Source organism: Dasypus novemcinctus, chromosome 2 (assembly GCF_030445035.2).
Source record: "Dasypus novemcinctus isolate mDasNov1 chromosome 2, mDasNov1.1.hap2, whole genome shotgun sequence".
Lineage (NCBI taxonomy): Eukaryota > Metazoa > Chordata > Mammalia > Cingulata > Dasypodidae > Dasypus > Dasypus novemcinctus.
In genome coordinates, this window is record NC_080674.1 from 80724605 (window position 1) to 80741569 (window position 16965).

Here is a 16965-nt window from a genome sequence, read left to right on the forward strand (position 1 = left end):
AATTTGATTTCACTTTTCAATTTATATACCTTTTATTTCTTTCTCTTGCCTAACTGCTCTGGCTAGAACTTTTAGTACAATGTTGAATAACAGTAGTGCCAGTAGGTATCTAGTTAGGTTCCTGATCTTAGGGGGAAAGGATGAACCTTACTTGCATTCCTAGAATAACTGGGCCATGGTGTATAATCCTCTTAATACACTTGTCATATACAGTTTGCAAATATTTTGTTTAGGATTTTTGCATCTAAATTCATAAGAGATACTGTAATTTTCTTGTGCTGTCATTATCTGGCTTTGGTATCAGGGTAATATTGGCCTTATAGAATGAGTTAGGAAGTTAATCATCCTCATGTTTTTTGAAAGAATTTGAGGATTGGTGTTAAATCTTCTCTAAATGTTTGGTAGAATTCAGCATGAAACCATCCAGACCTGGACTTTTTATTGAGATTAAGTAATTTGAGTGTTTCAAGGAATTGTTTCATTTCATCCAAGTTTTCTAATTTGTTAGCAAATAATTTTACGTTGTATCTCTTTTAATCTTTTTTATTTATTGATATTAATGTCCTCACCTTCATTCCTGATTTTAGTTATTTATGTCCTTGCTCTCTTGTTTTTTGTCAGTCTGGCTAAAGGTTTGTCAATTTTATTGATCCTTTCAAAAAACCAACTTTTGGTTTTGTTAATTCTTTTTTTCTATTCTTTATTCATCTCTGCTCTAATCTGTACTGTTTCCTTCCTTCTACCAACTTTGGGTTTAGTGTGCTCTTCTAGTTTCTTTTGGTATGATTTTAGGTTACTGATTCGTGATCTTTTTTAAATGTAGGCATTTAGAACTTTAAATTTCTCCAAGTACTGCCGTTGTTGCACCTCATAATTTTTGCTATGTTGTGTTTTTATTTTCATTCATCTCAGATTCTCTTGTGATTTCTTTGACCCACTGGATATTTTATAGTGTTGTTTAATTTCCACATATTTGTAAAATTTCCAGTTTTCCTTTTATTGATTTTTAACTTTATTCCATTGTGATCTGAGAAGATATTTTCAAATACTTAAGATTTGATTTGTGGCCTAACATAGTCTGCCTTGGAAAATGTTACATGTGTACTTCAGAAGAATGTGTATTCTCTTGTTGGGTGGAATGTACTGTATATGTCCATCAGATTTAATTGGTTAAATATTTTCAGTTCTCTCTTTCCTGATATTCTGTTTAGGTGTTCTATCAGTTATTGAAAGTAGTGTATTGAAGTCACAAACTATAATTGTAAAGTATTTTCTCCTTTCAGTACTGTCAATCTTTGCTCCATGTATTTCGTAGTTCTGTTTTGAGGTACATGTATGTTTATAATCATTAATAATCATTACATTGTCTTTCTGTATTGAACCTTTTATCAGTATATAATATCCTTGACTCTTAAAATCCCTTTTTTCCCCCACTATGATATGTCACAGTGTAGAACTCTTAAGAGTCTTCACTGTGGAGTTTCTTGAGCTTCCTGAATTTTTCTATTCATATCTTTCATCAGATTTGGAAAGTTTTGGATGCTAATTCTTCAGATTATTTTTCAGCCTCTCTCTCTCTCTCTCTCTCTCTCTGATTCTGATAATACATGTGTTGGTACACTCGATGGTATCACACAGGATAATTTCAATAGTTTTTAGGTTCATTGATCCTTTCTTCTGCCTTTTCATACATGCTGTTGAATCCATCCTAGTGAGTTTTCAATTTCTATACTTTGCAGCTCCAAATTTTGTTTTGTATATGAATTCCTATAGCTCATTAGACATATTTAAGACAGTTGATTTAAATTCTTGGACTAATATTTCAACATATGAGCTTCCTCAGGGATAGTTTTTGACAACTTTTTTTCCCTGTGAATGGACCATACTTTCCTGTTTGTGTGTTTTGTAATTTTTTCATGAGAACTGGACATGTTACTCTGGAAATCTAGTTCCCCCACTCCGTTGGGATTGATAAGTTGTTGCTGAAGGCTGGAGCCCTTTTCCACACCATTTTTGCTCCCAAATAGAGAATGTTAAGGGGGAGTGGAGGCACTGCTTCTTTAAGACTCCTGCTGCTTTTGCCTGAGGTGGGTGGTTTGGAACAATGGATGCCCACAGTGCCAGCCCCCAGCAATCTAAAGTATCTATCAAAAGCAGTGTTCAGCAATTAGATTATGCCACCCAGGATTTTGGAGGACTATGTACTTATGGCCCACCCTGTACCAGCAGCTGAGGCTGTAGGCCCACCACTGCCTACCATGTGACTGGGGAATGATAGCCTCTGTACAGAGAGGGAAATTCACCAACATTTACCACAGTTTACCAGCCTTTGCATCCAGATCTTCCCTGAACGCTGCACAGTGTTCCACTGACTTCTAGAGTTTCAAAATAAATGATTTAGACAGTTCCTGCCAGTTCAATAGTTGTTTTGGTGGAGGGACTGATTCCTGGAGCTTCCTGTTCCACCATCTTCCCACAGTCCTCTCCAAAGTCACTTTTAAAAGACTGTAAACTTAAGTAACTGTATCAGTATTGTCCATAAGAAGTATAATGTAAGCCCCATATGCGATTTTAAAATTTCTAATAGTGACATAAAAAAGGTTTAAAAAAAGTAACAGGTGAATTATTTTCTTTTAATATTATTTTATTTGGCACCATCTATCCAAAATATATTTATCTTTAAACATGTAATCACATAAAATTAATGAGTTAACTTTTTTTTGCACTTTGTACTAAGTCTTTACAATTTAATGTGTATTTTACACTTACTTTATATCTCATTTAGACACTAAAAATTCTATGGTTAAAGTGAAAATTCCTACCAAAACAGTAAGACTGTATTTAATGGAAAAATATTTTATACTATTTCAGATTTTTAATTTAAATAAAATTGAAATTTCAGTTTTCCTGTCACACTAGGTACATTCAAAATATTGGCTACAGTACTAGATTATGCAGAACTATAACAAATTGGTAATTTATTCATGTATCAACTTTTACCCAGATAGTAGATATTTTTGTATAGATTTGTGTTCCCGTGCCATAGGTAAGCTCATATACTTCAAACACAACTGTTTTAACAACAAAAAAAGTCCTGATAAAGCATCCATTTAAAGACCAATATTAGCCCTGTCCCTTAAATACCAATAAAAAATACTTTTCTCTTTAGTCAATTTTGTAGATACCATTTAATAGTTCTTACTATACTGAAAGCTTATGAGATGCACATATATATTTTATTATATATATAATTAAGTAGGCACCAGGAACTAAACCCGGGACTGGTACGTGGGAAGCTGGTGCTCAACCGCTGAGCTACATCTGTTCCCCTTAGGCATGTATTTTATATTGTATTTACCTTTTTAGTTATTTTAACATAAAAGAGTAAAAGGAATAAATGTGAAACAATGTATCTAACACAGTTTTAACAGTGATCAAAATCTGTATTCAAATTATTGTTTTCAGTTTCCTTGCTTTAAGAATACAAACATAGCCTTTTAACAAAAGTGTTCTCCTCCACACCATTCAGTATGCATGGGCATTTATAGGAAAACTGGGCACAAAAATCCATCAGGGTTTGATGGAAGGTGGGAGGGATCAATTTTTTTTAAAACTTTATTTTTTAATACTTTGTATTGTTTTGTTTGTAAACAGGTAACAGAAAGAAGAAAATATCTACAGTTGAAGAGAAGTCCTTATTCTTTTGGAGAACAAAATTTTAAGTACTTGGTACCACAATTGGATTTGTATTGGATCCAAACTTTATGGGCTCAGTGGTGAAAAAAAGGAAGCACAGTTGGCAGGTTATCACTTTTCCAGTCATTCCAATAGATAATAACCATGAATTTTAGATGTGCAATGTGGACTGCAGTGAAGAAAAGGCCTTCTGGATATTACTGTTTTTTAAGCACCTTTTTCTCCCCTTTCCTCCCCTCATTTACATCCTTATAGTTACCACTTATTCTAGGTGAGTCGGAAGAATACTGGGTTGACAAGAGATCTGCTGTGAGCTGTCTTGGGACTGCTTTGAGATCCATTTTTCAGTGCACTGAAAAACCATCTGTTTGAAAAATACAGTTTCTTCCATATCAACTTTTATAAATAGTGTGATACTCTGAAAAAGAAGTTTATCATGATAACTATAGGATAGGAATTGAAATAAAATCAGATAAATGCATTTAAAAATTCCACATTACTCTTCTCCAAAGGAATTTTCATAAAGATGTTCAACAGCATCTGAAAAGATACATAACCATGGGAATACAACTATTAATGTGTTTACCACATGATACATTTAACATGGCATAATTTTAGAAGGCCAGTCTTACACTTTGTAAAGTTTTGAAGTAAAAATTTCCATGCTTTTAAATAGCTCTTCACAATTCTGAATTTATAATAGTTTGAATTTTATGTGTGTCTTTATGAGAAACAATACTTTGCATTTTGATAATATTTCAAATTACTGTTAGCCTTTTTGTTTGAACTGTTAATTGATTAGCTCACATGACTTTCCTATTGAGAATCAAAAATGAAGATTCGATAATAGGGATACAGATCTTAAGTCTATTTATCATTATGCACCATTTAAGTTTTTATTTGTATGCTCCACAGTGAAAAAGTAGTGCCCTACAAAGACAGGGAAAGTAGGCAGAAAAACCTCTTTGGCTGGCATTTCACTATCTTAAGTGCTTTGAGTGGATTTTGGCAAGACAGGCTTGGTTATTGTTAACTAAGTTTTTAAAATATGTAGGTAGCTCTAGGTGCTGTTTTTGCTGTAATGGAGACCTGAAGGATACATTCGTATATGAATGATGTTAATGGATTTTCAGCAGGACAGTTGTGGGCCTGAATGAAAGTAGACATGTTAGACCCCGTTCACAGTACAGTGGAATTCTTTGTAAGATAGATACTGGCTTTTTTATGTAGGGAGTTAAGGACAGCAGTACCAAAAAGAAGTTTATTTCTTATAAGGCAATTCTCTGGCCTACACCTAGAAAGAAGTACTGGAATAAAAAAACCTTCCAATATATATGAATTAGTGTTCCTGAAAGAAAAAGAAATGCTCATACCCTTGTCATTTTTAAATGCTATTTCCTTTAAAATAATTATGAAGAAAATTGTCTGACAGTAGCTAAAAGACAGAAAGCTAAAATTCTTTCTGCTTAAGTGTGGATAATATGTTTATTGCTGAAAAGTAGGAGCTTTGCACATAGCATTATCACAATACATTGGTCTTATTACCAGCATTAATTTCAAGACTTACACCTTGCCTGGTAGGAGTAGAAATACAGATCTAAGATGTAAACTTAATCTCATCCCAAGATCTGGGGAGGAAGTATTTTTTCCTATAATACCTTCAATAAAGCACTAAAGAATGCTTTTTAACCCAAAGAATGATTGTGTTGATTGTTAATATATTTGAACTTTTAAAAAATGTATTTTATGCCTTTGTATAAACTTTGCACAATCCAAGTTTTCTCATTTGTTAAAGTTTAGAAAAAAGCAGGAAGATGTAGTGTTAAATTAACAGCAGCAACACTGGAACTTTCAAATGTTGAGAGGGATTGTTACCCCAGTTAGTTCCATTCTAAGATTCACTTATAAAAGGCTCCTGTGGTCTGTCGTCCTGAATCATGTTACAGTAAGCCTAGCAAATAATGGAAGGTGTGCAGAACTCTGCGTTGTGGAATGCATCCACAGCTCTCAGCATATTCCATTGTAGTATCATGAGGCTTACCCCATGCTTGAAGATAAATAGGTTACAGCAGAGCCTTGGTGGCAGCCAGCTGTGCCTATTCTCTTGTAAACACCTTTCCCGCACACCCATTTCTCTGCCTTGAGATTGGAGGTCTTAATTCCACAAATTGCATATTATTGCAGGTTATAAATCTTTGGGTTTTTACTCATAAGTGATCAATATCAAATTTTCAAATAGCAAGGGTCCACTTATGCATCAGAGATTACAGTTTGAACCCTCATGTTAATTTTAAAGCAGTTTCAGAACCCAACAAATAATATATAAGCATGGTTAAATTTCTTTTTTTCTTGCCCTTAATAAAATGAGGGTGCTTTGGTATTAAATTTGTATATATTTAGTTATGATAATCTTACAGATGGTCAAAGTTTCTGGTTCCACACTGGCCTGTACTTTTGTATGGTTTAAAATCTTGGGCAGTTATATTACTGTTAATGTATCATCATGTCTCTATTAAGAATCCACAAACCAGCTGCTTTCTTAGCTGAATCAATTTAGAATTTACCAATCTAGTCTCAATTGCAATATGTTTAAAACAGGAAAACAAGTAAATGATGACTTATGGGTATTTGAGATTAATGTTATTGCTCACTTGAATGTCAATTTCAAATATTTCTCCTAGTAATGCAACCAAAATTATGAATATACAATAAATATAGCATGTATAGACAAAAGTATTTCCAATAATTTTAAATCCTTGTGGTACTATAGAGTAGCACTATGAGAAAATGCCTGGCTAAAGGATTTTTTAAAAAGATGAACAGTTATTTTGCTTATTTGAGATATATTTGTAGGTTTATTCACTTTGTGAACAGCATAAAACCCATCATTCCTTAGTTACATCTTTATTGTGGGACTGAAACATTTCTGTAAAATGCATTTTTAAAGAGACTTTTAGACCCAGTTGTGTAACAGTCGATGAGGTGTAGTATTTCATCAATAGGGCTTTCCCACTACATGAAACCATAGAAAATTTTCAGTGCTTTCATTTACTCTGTATAATGGACGGCGGGCAGGAGGGGGTCTTAGTTTCTACAAAGCCGAACAACATAGTAATATTTGGTAACACAATGCATGGCCAGTTTAATACCATATGTTAAAAATGTAATGCACAGTTTGGCCATAACAGATGTTAAAGAATTAAAACTCTTAAATCAGTGGAAAAAAATTGAGCGGCATCCCCTCTGTGGAATGGGGTCATTTAATCTATACATTCCCTAAAAATCCATTTTTAAATTGCAGTCACTGAGTATGTTTGTACAAATTTGATTCAGTGCTTTTAACCTAAGGAACACTTTTCCTTTCGCTAAAGACAAGGGTTTTTTTTAAGCTTTATAATTTAAGTATTATACACTTAACATCGGATACCATTGGGTTCTTAAAGGCCCTATAAGGGAATTATTTAATTTCATATATTTTAACCCTATAAGGGAACTGAAATTTAATTTCGTATATTTTAACAGATTATTTTTTTTTTAAACAAATCCATTTGCCATTGAACATCTGTAAAACATTTCAAAACTACGGTAGGTGCATTCACCTTTCACAGTTTTTGATAGCGAAAGCAGAAACCTTAACTTTTACCTAATTCTTGCACTGAATTTAAATGATAATATAAAGTTAAATGTGCATTTTAAAGAGATTTTATTTCCCATTTATTGCTTAGCATAGAAGAAGAACTATGTTTAATGTTAGAGGACTGACCCGTAGGGTTTATTTCAGATGGAGAGAGTTAGGTAAGAAAGCACCTTACTGTGGGAGCATGTCGCATTTATTTCATGCTACTGATCAATTCAGTAGTTATTTCAGAACTTTGCTGCAAAGTGCTCTTTAATTAAATAAAGCACATTAAGGAGAGTCTCTGCTTAATTGCTTTGTAAAATAAAGCAATGGTATTTTTTATCCTATAAATATAGTGTAATTTAAAAGTTTTTCCTACAAAATGAGTTTATATTGCTGCCTAAACTATCATGTATGCAAACAGGTTTTTAAAGGTGGGAGGGTGTCTGGATTCTGTGTGTGTATTAACTGTCCATTGAGCTCTTTTAAAGATGTTTATTCTAAAATTTTGTTTTGCCCCATAGTAAATGTGCAACTGCATTTGTAGAACTTGATTGAAATCGTTCTGATCCTGGAAACATTCCAGATTTAGAAATGTTTCTCCCTTTCTACTGACACATTTATTATGCCACTTTAAGGTGCATGTACAGGAAATACCTCTGAGGTTAACATGTTAAATCTTAAGAATGTTGTCAAAGCTGTCATTTGTTTTTAGGGTTAGGGGAAAGATTTTTTTAAAAATCAGGTACAGCTAAGAATGGCTCATTTAGAGGAATTGTACAGGAAAAAAGACCTTGAAAAGTGGTATTTAGATGTGTACAAGAGGAATGGGGTGTTGGTTACGGAGTTCCGTTTTAATAAGGGAAGGTTGGTTGGTTTGTTTTAATTTGCATGTTCTGTGGTCAGCTATCAAAGGGTGTAACATGTTATTCCAGCTTTTCTCAATATGAATTACATTGGTTCTAAGAAGTTTCCATATTCACAAGGTGGAATTTTCCCTTCATTTGAGAACCAGGAGGGGTAGACAGTGTAACCCATGCAGTGACTTCCCACTTCAACCTTGAAAGAATCCTTAGCGTCTCATTGAATTTTTTATTGTACTGTATGTCTTGCCCAGTGTGAAACCATAATATGTAGTTTATGAAAAATGGAAGGCTACAGATCACTTTGCATGAATAAAGCCCAAATCGGCTAATATATCTCACATGGTTTTTTTAGCCTTCCTGGGAAAATGAAAATTTTAATGGCAAACTGATTCACTATTTACTAGCTTTGTGCAATAATATAAAAGGTAGAAACAAAACACTAGCACATTGTGCTTGGCTTTTAAGGATGGCTTTAACACCGTTCGTTATATTAAGTGGACAGCGTGCACAGTGTATTGTAAATGCCAACTGTTGGCAAATTTACAATACTTAAAATATGCTCAATTAACATTCTAAAGTATTAAAAACACAAAGGAAAATCTAAGCAAGCATTTATAGCAATACTATGAAATGTCCAATATTTGTTTTGACTGTTGTCTTTTGCTCTTTAGTGCAATTTTCTGCATTGTAATTTGTATTGCTTTGTATTTCATGTTTTTTACACTCATGACTTCAGAGTTAAGTACTTGTCCATCAAGTATTGCAGTCACCTTTCTCCTCTTCTACATGCAGTGTAACAACATACAGTTTTGGTGCTTAACAATATTCCTTTTTTTCTTTAATAAAGGATATTTATTTGAATTAAAATGATATTGTGTGTTTAAAATAGTACTGGTAGTAAATATTTCTACATCATTTCAAATAAAGGAGCATAGCATTTCAGCAGTCAATTTGCGGCCATCTAAACTGGGGGAGATTTTTGCCTTTACAGTTAACATGGACTAGCTTGAAGAGAGCCCAGCTAGGTGTTCTTGCCTGGTGCTGACTTGATGCAATCCCCCTAACCCAGAAGGCCCACATCTAAGGGCAAGGGTCCTTTAAGGGACCCTTCAGCGTTGCCCAGCCGCTGAGAAAAGACTCAAGTTCCCAAATTCACTCAGGTTCACTCCAGGCAGCCCAAGCTAGTTTTGTGCCCTTAGTTACATGGAATTTTTATTGCTGATTTATTGTTATTAGGGCCTATCTAGTCCCAACGTGAGGAGATCTACGACATTTGTCAAGTGACTTGATTTTTCTTCTTTTTTTTCATGTTGTTAAGCCATAGCCAAGGCCCTTAACCAGCTTATACATTGGACCAAGGAGGCTGGATGTGTAGTCATCTATGAAATGTACTAGGAGAGTTTGTAGAATGGGTTCAATGGAGGAGCTTTAGCCAATCTGATAAAATAACACCATCCACCTCTTGAATTACATTTAGATACACTGGGAAGCGGACTTGGTTCAATGGATAGAGTGTCCGCCTACCACATGGAAGGTCCGCGGTTCAAACCCAGGACCTCCTTGACCTGTGTGGAGCTGGCCCATGCGCAGTGCTGATGCGCACAGGGGTGCTGTGCCACGCAGGGGTGTCCCCCACGTAGGGGAGCCCCATGAGCAAGGAGTGCGCCCCGAGGAGAGCCGCCCAGCGTGAAAGACAGTTCAGCCTGCCTAGGAGTGGCACTGCACACATGGAGAGCTGATGCAGCAAGATGATGCAACAAAAGGAGACACAGATTCCCGATGCCGCTGACAAGAATAGAAGCAGACACAGAGGAACACACAGAACAGAAGCTGGGGGGGAGTTGGGAGGGTGGAATAAATCTTTAAAAAAAAATTTAGATACACTAACACAACTATACATACAGTACTTCAGAAGTACCATTGCTACCTAGCTCCCCCTTGTGAAAATCCCGATGTGGTTAACTTGGAGTGGCTTATACCATCATTACTAGCAGAGATGAAAACCTCCCCTGGAAATCTATGCCTGAATAGAATTCCTTAAGCTTTTTTGACTCTTAATTCATTCTGACTTTGCTGACTTCCATAGTTTGAAAACATGAATTGGCACAGGAAGCTACTTGGGAGAGGTTTAAAATTCTTTGGTGCAAACATGTCAGCATTCCATTACATTCTGACCCTTACTGATTGTTAATGACGTTTAACTGTACTTCCCAAGCACTCTGTCCCTCTGCCAAGTTATTACATGGATACCCTTCAAGAGACTGTCCTTTCCATAGAGATGTCACAACTTTGTTGCTCACCAGGAACTTCATTTTTCATCATTTTAACATTTCGTCCAAATCTCTCCACTACCATTCTCACTGATCCTCCTGCTCACCAGTTGTATTCTGTATTTATTCTATTTGTCTTCTGTTTCACCTTTAACAGACAACCCATTAGTTCTCATACCATGGCCATATTGGACCATCAGTCAGTCTCCTCCTGCCTCTTTACCCCACTCCTCCCTTTATCTGCACTGGGCTCTTGCTGTGAGTGACTCCATATACTCGGATCATTGAGCTTTTTTTTTTTTTAAGATTTTTAAATTTATACCCCCCTTCCCCATTGTCTGCTCCCTGTATCCATTTGCTGTGCATTCTCCTGTGTCCGCTTGTCTTCTCTTTAGGTAGCACTGGGAACCAATCCTGGGACCTTCTGGAGTGGATGAGAGGCGCTCAATCTCTTGCGCCACTGCATCTCTCTGGTCTGCTATGTTTCTTACTGTCTCTCCTCTGTGTCTCTCTTTGTTGCATCATCTTGCTGCACCAGCTCTCTGCTTGGGCCAGCACTCCTGTGCAGGCCAGCTGGCCATGTGGGCCAGCTTGCCTTCACCAGGAGGCCCCAGGAATCAGACCCAAGACCTCCCATATGGTAGATGGGAGCCCGTTCGCTTGAGCCACATTGCTTCCCAAGAGCACCTTTGTTATATCAAGTTCCTCCCTGTACTTTTTCCTATGGCCATCCTTTCCAGTACATTCAGTAGAGTCCTGAACTTTGAGCCTCTACATTGACCAAGGAAAACATACACCAATGCTCGGAGCTTTTTGTGGGCAGACTTTGGTGTCCTTTCCAATTCTTTTTCCCTAGTATCTCCATTTCCATGCTTTTCTGTCTGCCCAAAACACCAATCCCATCTAAATTCTATCCATGAGTGTTAATTTGGAAAGCACATAGGCAATATGTGTCTGACCCTCCACATGTCAACATTCTTAATCAGAACAGTGCAAGTATGGGAATAAAGTTAGGAGGGGAAATGGAAGTGAAAAAGAAGAATAGCAGAATCTCATTTAATCCTCTCAGCAGATGTTATCCTCGCTGAAGGATTACAAAAGAGGTTGGAGATTAACTTGTCCAAGGTGACATCTATTGAGTGGCAAAGAGGCCTTAAAACTAGGTGTTTTTACACTAGTGCAAGGTCTTGATAATAGGGGAGGTATATAGAAGCTCTATTTTCTGCATGGCTTTTCTGTAAACCTACAACTTCTCTGAATAAAACAAAACAACAAAATCTAACCATGTATTTAAATTCCTCCATTCCCCATGGCATCTTCAAGTCTACTCTTAATCCTGTAAGGTCCAACTAATGCTGTCTTAAGTTCAGATGGTCTTGAGAAAAGCTCTTCATTCTAGGCTAAATCTAGTCTTGAAAATCTTGTGCTGAGATACGCTAGAAACTCTTGATTAATAAAAATGTTCAGGAAGGATATTTTAAAAATATCAAAGGCATTGAGATGTGACTTTAAATAAAATTCAGATGAAGCCAGTCACAGAAAAAGCTATTAAGTTCAAATCTTCTTAGAGGCAATTTATCCTAGGAAATGAACAAGTAATAGCAGATGCCTTGGAAATGCTTTGGGCTCAATCATAGGGCTGATACACAGTGCAGATTTGGGACATGTGTTCCCCACAACATAGATTCTGCAGGTAGAGTCATAGGAACATATCCTCCCAGTGCCTAGACAGTCATCCCTTTCAGTGCTGGCTCCAACTGCTGAATATTTTGGGGCTCTCCATTCGTCAGTTCCAGCAATTTATATCTATTCACAGGCTTCTAGAGCTAGAAAATTCCCGGTGACTTAAAAAAGATTTAGAATAAAAACCCTACTCTGAATTTTTTTTTTTTAATTTTGCAGATATTCTACACTATTTAACTGTAGATTTAAGTTAAAAGAAACTAAAATCATTAAGTAGATCTTACAGTAACTTGGCAAGGGAAGTAAGAGGAAGGGTTAGTTGCAATCTGTAACCATCATGGACATACCATGATGTAATCCTCTATGAATTTATTATGCAGAAGCCACAATCTGGTTCTACGGTGGAAGTAGCCCAGGCATAAGTGTTTTAGGTCAAAATGATCTCTTTCCTGCTTAATGAACAAAACCTCTGGGATCTTACTTGAGTAAGTGTTGATGTGGTCCAGTAGTTTTAAATCTCCTTTGAGAGAAGTTATTTAGTCCTCCCTGCCGGGCACTTTGTGACACATCTCTTCTCAGAAATAGGATGGCCTTCTATCTCAGCAAGGAGAAGGTCAATTCCACAAGTTTTAAAAGTATCAGTTTCAGCCTGAGGTAATGAACAGTTCAGGAAAATTCGCCCAGTCTTTCTCTTTGAGGTCTCATGCACTACAAGATAGTAGAACCTCTTTTGACATAGTGAACTAGAATTAAGAGTTTAGTAATGTTGCTTGATAAAATTCAATATTTAAATATCAATTGTATTTCTATACTATTGCCAGTTAAAATTATATTTTAAAAATATGATTGTTTCAAGAAAACACGACATTGATGGGGGAAAAAAACAAACAATGCAATAGAAAAATGGGCATGAGACCTGACTTAGCAGTTCATAAAAGGAACGGCCAATGCGCGTACAAAAAAGAGGTCTACCTCATAAATTCCCAAATGAGGTACCATTAAACCGCATTTCAAGTTTTGGCAAGGATTTGGAATACAAGAGTTTCTTATGCTACTGATGGTAGTGCTAGCTGGCCCAACCATCTTGAAAAACTGCTAAACATTATCTACAAAATATGAATATGCACTCACCCTGTGCCTCAGCAATTACATACCCTGCTGAAATGTGTATACAGGAACCAGGAGACCTACAAGATGCCATAGCAGCATTTCATAACAGCCAGTAACTGAAAATAACCCAAATAACTCATCAACTGGCAAATGGACAACTTACGGTATATTCACGAAATGTGGTATAGTTATACAACAGAGTAATATAAAAATGAATGGATATAAACTATACATAACACTACCAATGAATCTCACTGACAAGGTTGAGCAAAAGATGTGAAAAAGATTACATAGTATATGGTTCCAGTTGTATAATGTTAAAAAACAGGCAAAACTAAACTACAAAATTTAGCAATGTTGTTGAGTATAATAAAACTGTCAAGCAAGGAGATGATGACCACAAATATCAGGATAGTTTTGGAAGAAAGAGCTTTTTGATTAGAAAGGGGACATGCTGAGAACTTCTGTGCAACAATCTTCTATTTCTTTATCAGGTGTGGTTCTATGGGTAGTCACATCACAGTAATTTAGTGAGCTCTACATTTATGCTTCTGCATCTTTGAATGCTACATTTCACAAATAAATAAAGATTTCTTTTAAAACCCTAAGCCAGAGCTTCTTTTATTAGAATTCTAGACGTTGCTTCTAGAATTCAGTTGCCAAAATTTTTTTTCTCCTCAAAATAATTTGCATACTTGCTCTTCAAGACAATTAGAACCAGATAATATAACATGTTTCACTTTTTTCATTAGTCGGCAAGAAAAAGAGTCAAATTTAGTGCTTCAATGGAAAAACCAACTCACCCTAGACTTCTGGTTTATACGGTTCTCTGCTCCTTTTAATTAGCTGATTTGTCAATGAGTGTGTGTGTGTGTGTGTGTGTGTGTGTTAAACTCTCATGTTTTAGGTGTTTTAATATTCTAACTGTCCTTTGGGGAAGTAGGTAGGAAATCTTCAAAAATTAACTGTAACAAAGAAAAGCTGCTGCAGCAACATAGCATGGCATAGTGGTTAAGAGAAAGGATGTGTGTGTGAACTTGGATAAATTACTTCTTTGTGTCTCAGTTTTATCACTAAAATCGAGACAATAATGATATCTTTGGTTGTATGGCTTAAATGTGTATGCTTAAAGTGCCTGGATGAGTGGCACACGGTAAACTACATGTGTTAGCTGTTATTCTCTTAAAGCTTTGATGAAGAAATTCTTAGAGAACCACAAAGGTTTGAGTAATTTAGGAGAAAGAATCCCCAAGACTAGAAAGATGTTCCTGGATAAGTCTGATAAGGCAGCAATAATCAGATATGTTTCCTTCTTTATAGAAACTGGAAATCTATGATAAATTCATATGTCACAAAATGAATATTATTCAACGGGCAACATTTTAAATTAACAAAACTTACCTTCATGTTTACTCTTTGGAGAAAGAACTGGTTGCAGCTTAAAAATGCAAAATTTCTGTTGTCTGATTTTCTGTGGAAACAATACTAAAAATCACACTTTTATGACAACAAAGAACACGAATAAACTTTCTGTTAAATATGGTGGATTGAACACAAGCTTTATCCATACCTCTTCCCAAAGCTCCACTAACATAACAGTAAAGGAATTAAGAACGAAAGAGAAGAAAACTGTGCACCCAAAATGTCAAGATGTGTCTGAACGAGGCACGTGAGGTGAATGAACTGGGCCAATGAGTGGAGGAAGCTGGGCTGAGGCCTGCAGCTTCAGGAGAAGCAAGCCAAGTCCTGGTGCCCAGAACCCCCCAGGGCCCAAGCACTTAGAGGCACTGTGTTTTTTTGAAAGACGGGAATGAGGAATAAGTTTGAAAAGATGGGAGAGGAGTGGAAAGTCTGAAGTTGGAGCCACTAGACATGCCACACCCTCCTTCCCACTGCAAAACACTAGAGGCTCCTCTCTGGTAAAATGAACCAGAGAAGGTCTGCACTTAAATACCAGGAAAAAAGGAAGGGCAAGGGTATTGGCTGGACACTGTGCAGTTTATGTTAAAATCTACTTTCAGCATTGGAGACCCCTGGCTGCGTTCTGCCTGTTTCTGAGAGGGCAAGGCATGTATAACCCCAGGAGATCCTGGAAGATCCCTTTCTGGAGAAACTAAATGGCCCCAGAAAGGATCTCCAAATGTTGACATTTGGGTTAGAGTAGAGGAGGAGAAAAGGAGGGTTCATTGAATAACAGTGCTGGCCTCCCACTTAAACTACCCTACAAGTCACCAGTTAACTGGCCCCACCCCTGCACACACAGCTCCCAGTGGCACACTGTGGAATATGAACAGATTATGTGGAATCAGACATTTTTCAGAAAGTCTGCGTATGTTGGTCAGAGCAAAAAAAACAAAAAAACCTGCAGGAGGAAACTTAGAAAACAGTGACAATTCAGAGACTAAGAGAAAAATTAAGTTATCAGGAAAATAAGGCAAAATACTGCATCCATGAAAGAATGTGTTGCAAAACCACAGAATAGAGAACAAGAAACACAAAAAAACTGATAGTTGAAATTATACATTCAATACGATTTAAAAGATTTAAAAGATGGAGGCAGGGAAACAGATGTGGTTCAAGCAGTTGGGTGCCCGCCTACCACATGGGAGGTCCTGGGTTTGGTTTCTGGTGGCTCCTAAAGAAGATGAGCAACACAACATGCTGATGCGACAGGCTGGTGTGGCAAGATGATGCAATAAGACTACGAGGGAACAATGAGACACAACAAGCAGAAAGCAGAAGTGGCTCAAGTGATTGGGTACTTCCCTCCCACATAGGAGGTCCCAGGTTTGGTTTCTGGTGCCTCCTAAAAAGGTGAGTAGACAGAGAGAGTACACAACGAACAGACAGGAAATGCAGACAGCAAGCACAAACAATGGGGGGGAGGAGAAATCTTTAAAAAGATATAGGCAAGGAACTCTTAAAATTGAACAAGCAAAGAGATGAACAATAAAAAGCTAATCAGATAATTCAGTCAATCCAATGTTTGTTTAATGCCAGAAGAGTGGAGAGGATATATCTAATATAGAATACAAGAAACTTGCTGTTTTGTTTGTGCCAATTTGAGTCAGGTTTTTCTTTCATGTGCAATAGAAACCTTCCCAGCTGGTTATCAAAAGGAAAGTTCTGGAAGTGCTTCAGGTTATGGCAACATGGACGTCACTGGTTACCATGGAGAGAGCAATTTTGGTGGTGTGGGGGGAAGGGAGCAAAACAGAGAAGTCTGAGGAGCGAATGGAAAGTTAGGGAGTGGAGATAATTCACTAACAATTTTTTTCAAGAAGTTTTACAATGAAGAGAACTCAATTGAGAATAAGGTTTAAGGGAAGATATTTTTTACCAAGGAAAGAGACTAGGGCTTGTTTGGATGCTAATAAGTGAAAGTGACATGAAATAGCAATTTTATTCCTATTTCGTAGGGAAACATTTAAAGTACATTTATAATTAGTAAATAAAAAGAAAATGGAAATGGAAATTATCCAGTTCTGGTGCCCCAAACACCTTTTACCTCATGATGGGGGATGATTTACATTTAAGGGATTTTTTAAAGAAACAGTTTCACTTCCTCTCCGGTGTATTTCAGTAAATTCTTAAATCACTAATTGTATATTGCACACTTAAGGTCAGCAATTTTACTACCTCTTGCTCAGCATGTAATTGAACCACAACAAGTATTTCTTAAACTTACACTATGCGATCCTGGACACATGTGACAGTAGGG

The 16965-nt window shown here is 36.5% G+C and overlaps 1 protein-coding gene across 2 annotated transcripts in view; it reads left to right on the plus strand.

Annotated features, from left to right (window-relative positions):
* The window catches only part of JMY (junction mediating and regulatory protein, p53 cofactor), a 109618-nt gene extending 100570 nt beyond the window's left edge, over nucleotides 1–9048 (plus strand). For both annotated transcript variants that reach the window (XR_009180283.2, XM_004449678.5), the window contains one exon: nucleotides 3655–9048. The gene's annotated coding sequence lies outside the window, so the exon portion shown is untranslated. The remainder of the gene's footprint in view (nucleotides 1–3654) is intronic.
* Nucleotides 9049–16965: the final 7917 nt, after the last annotated feature.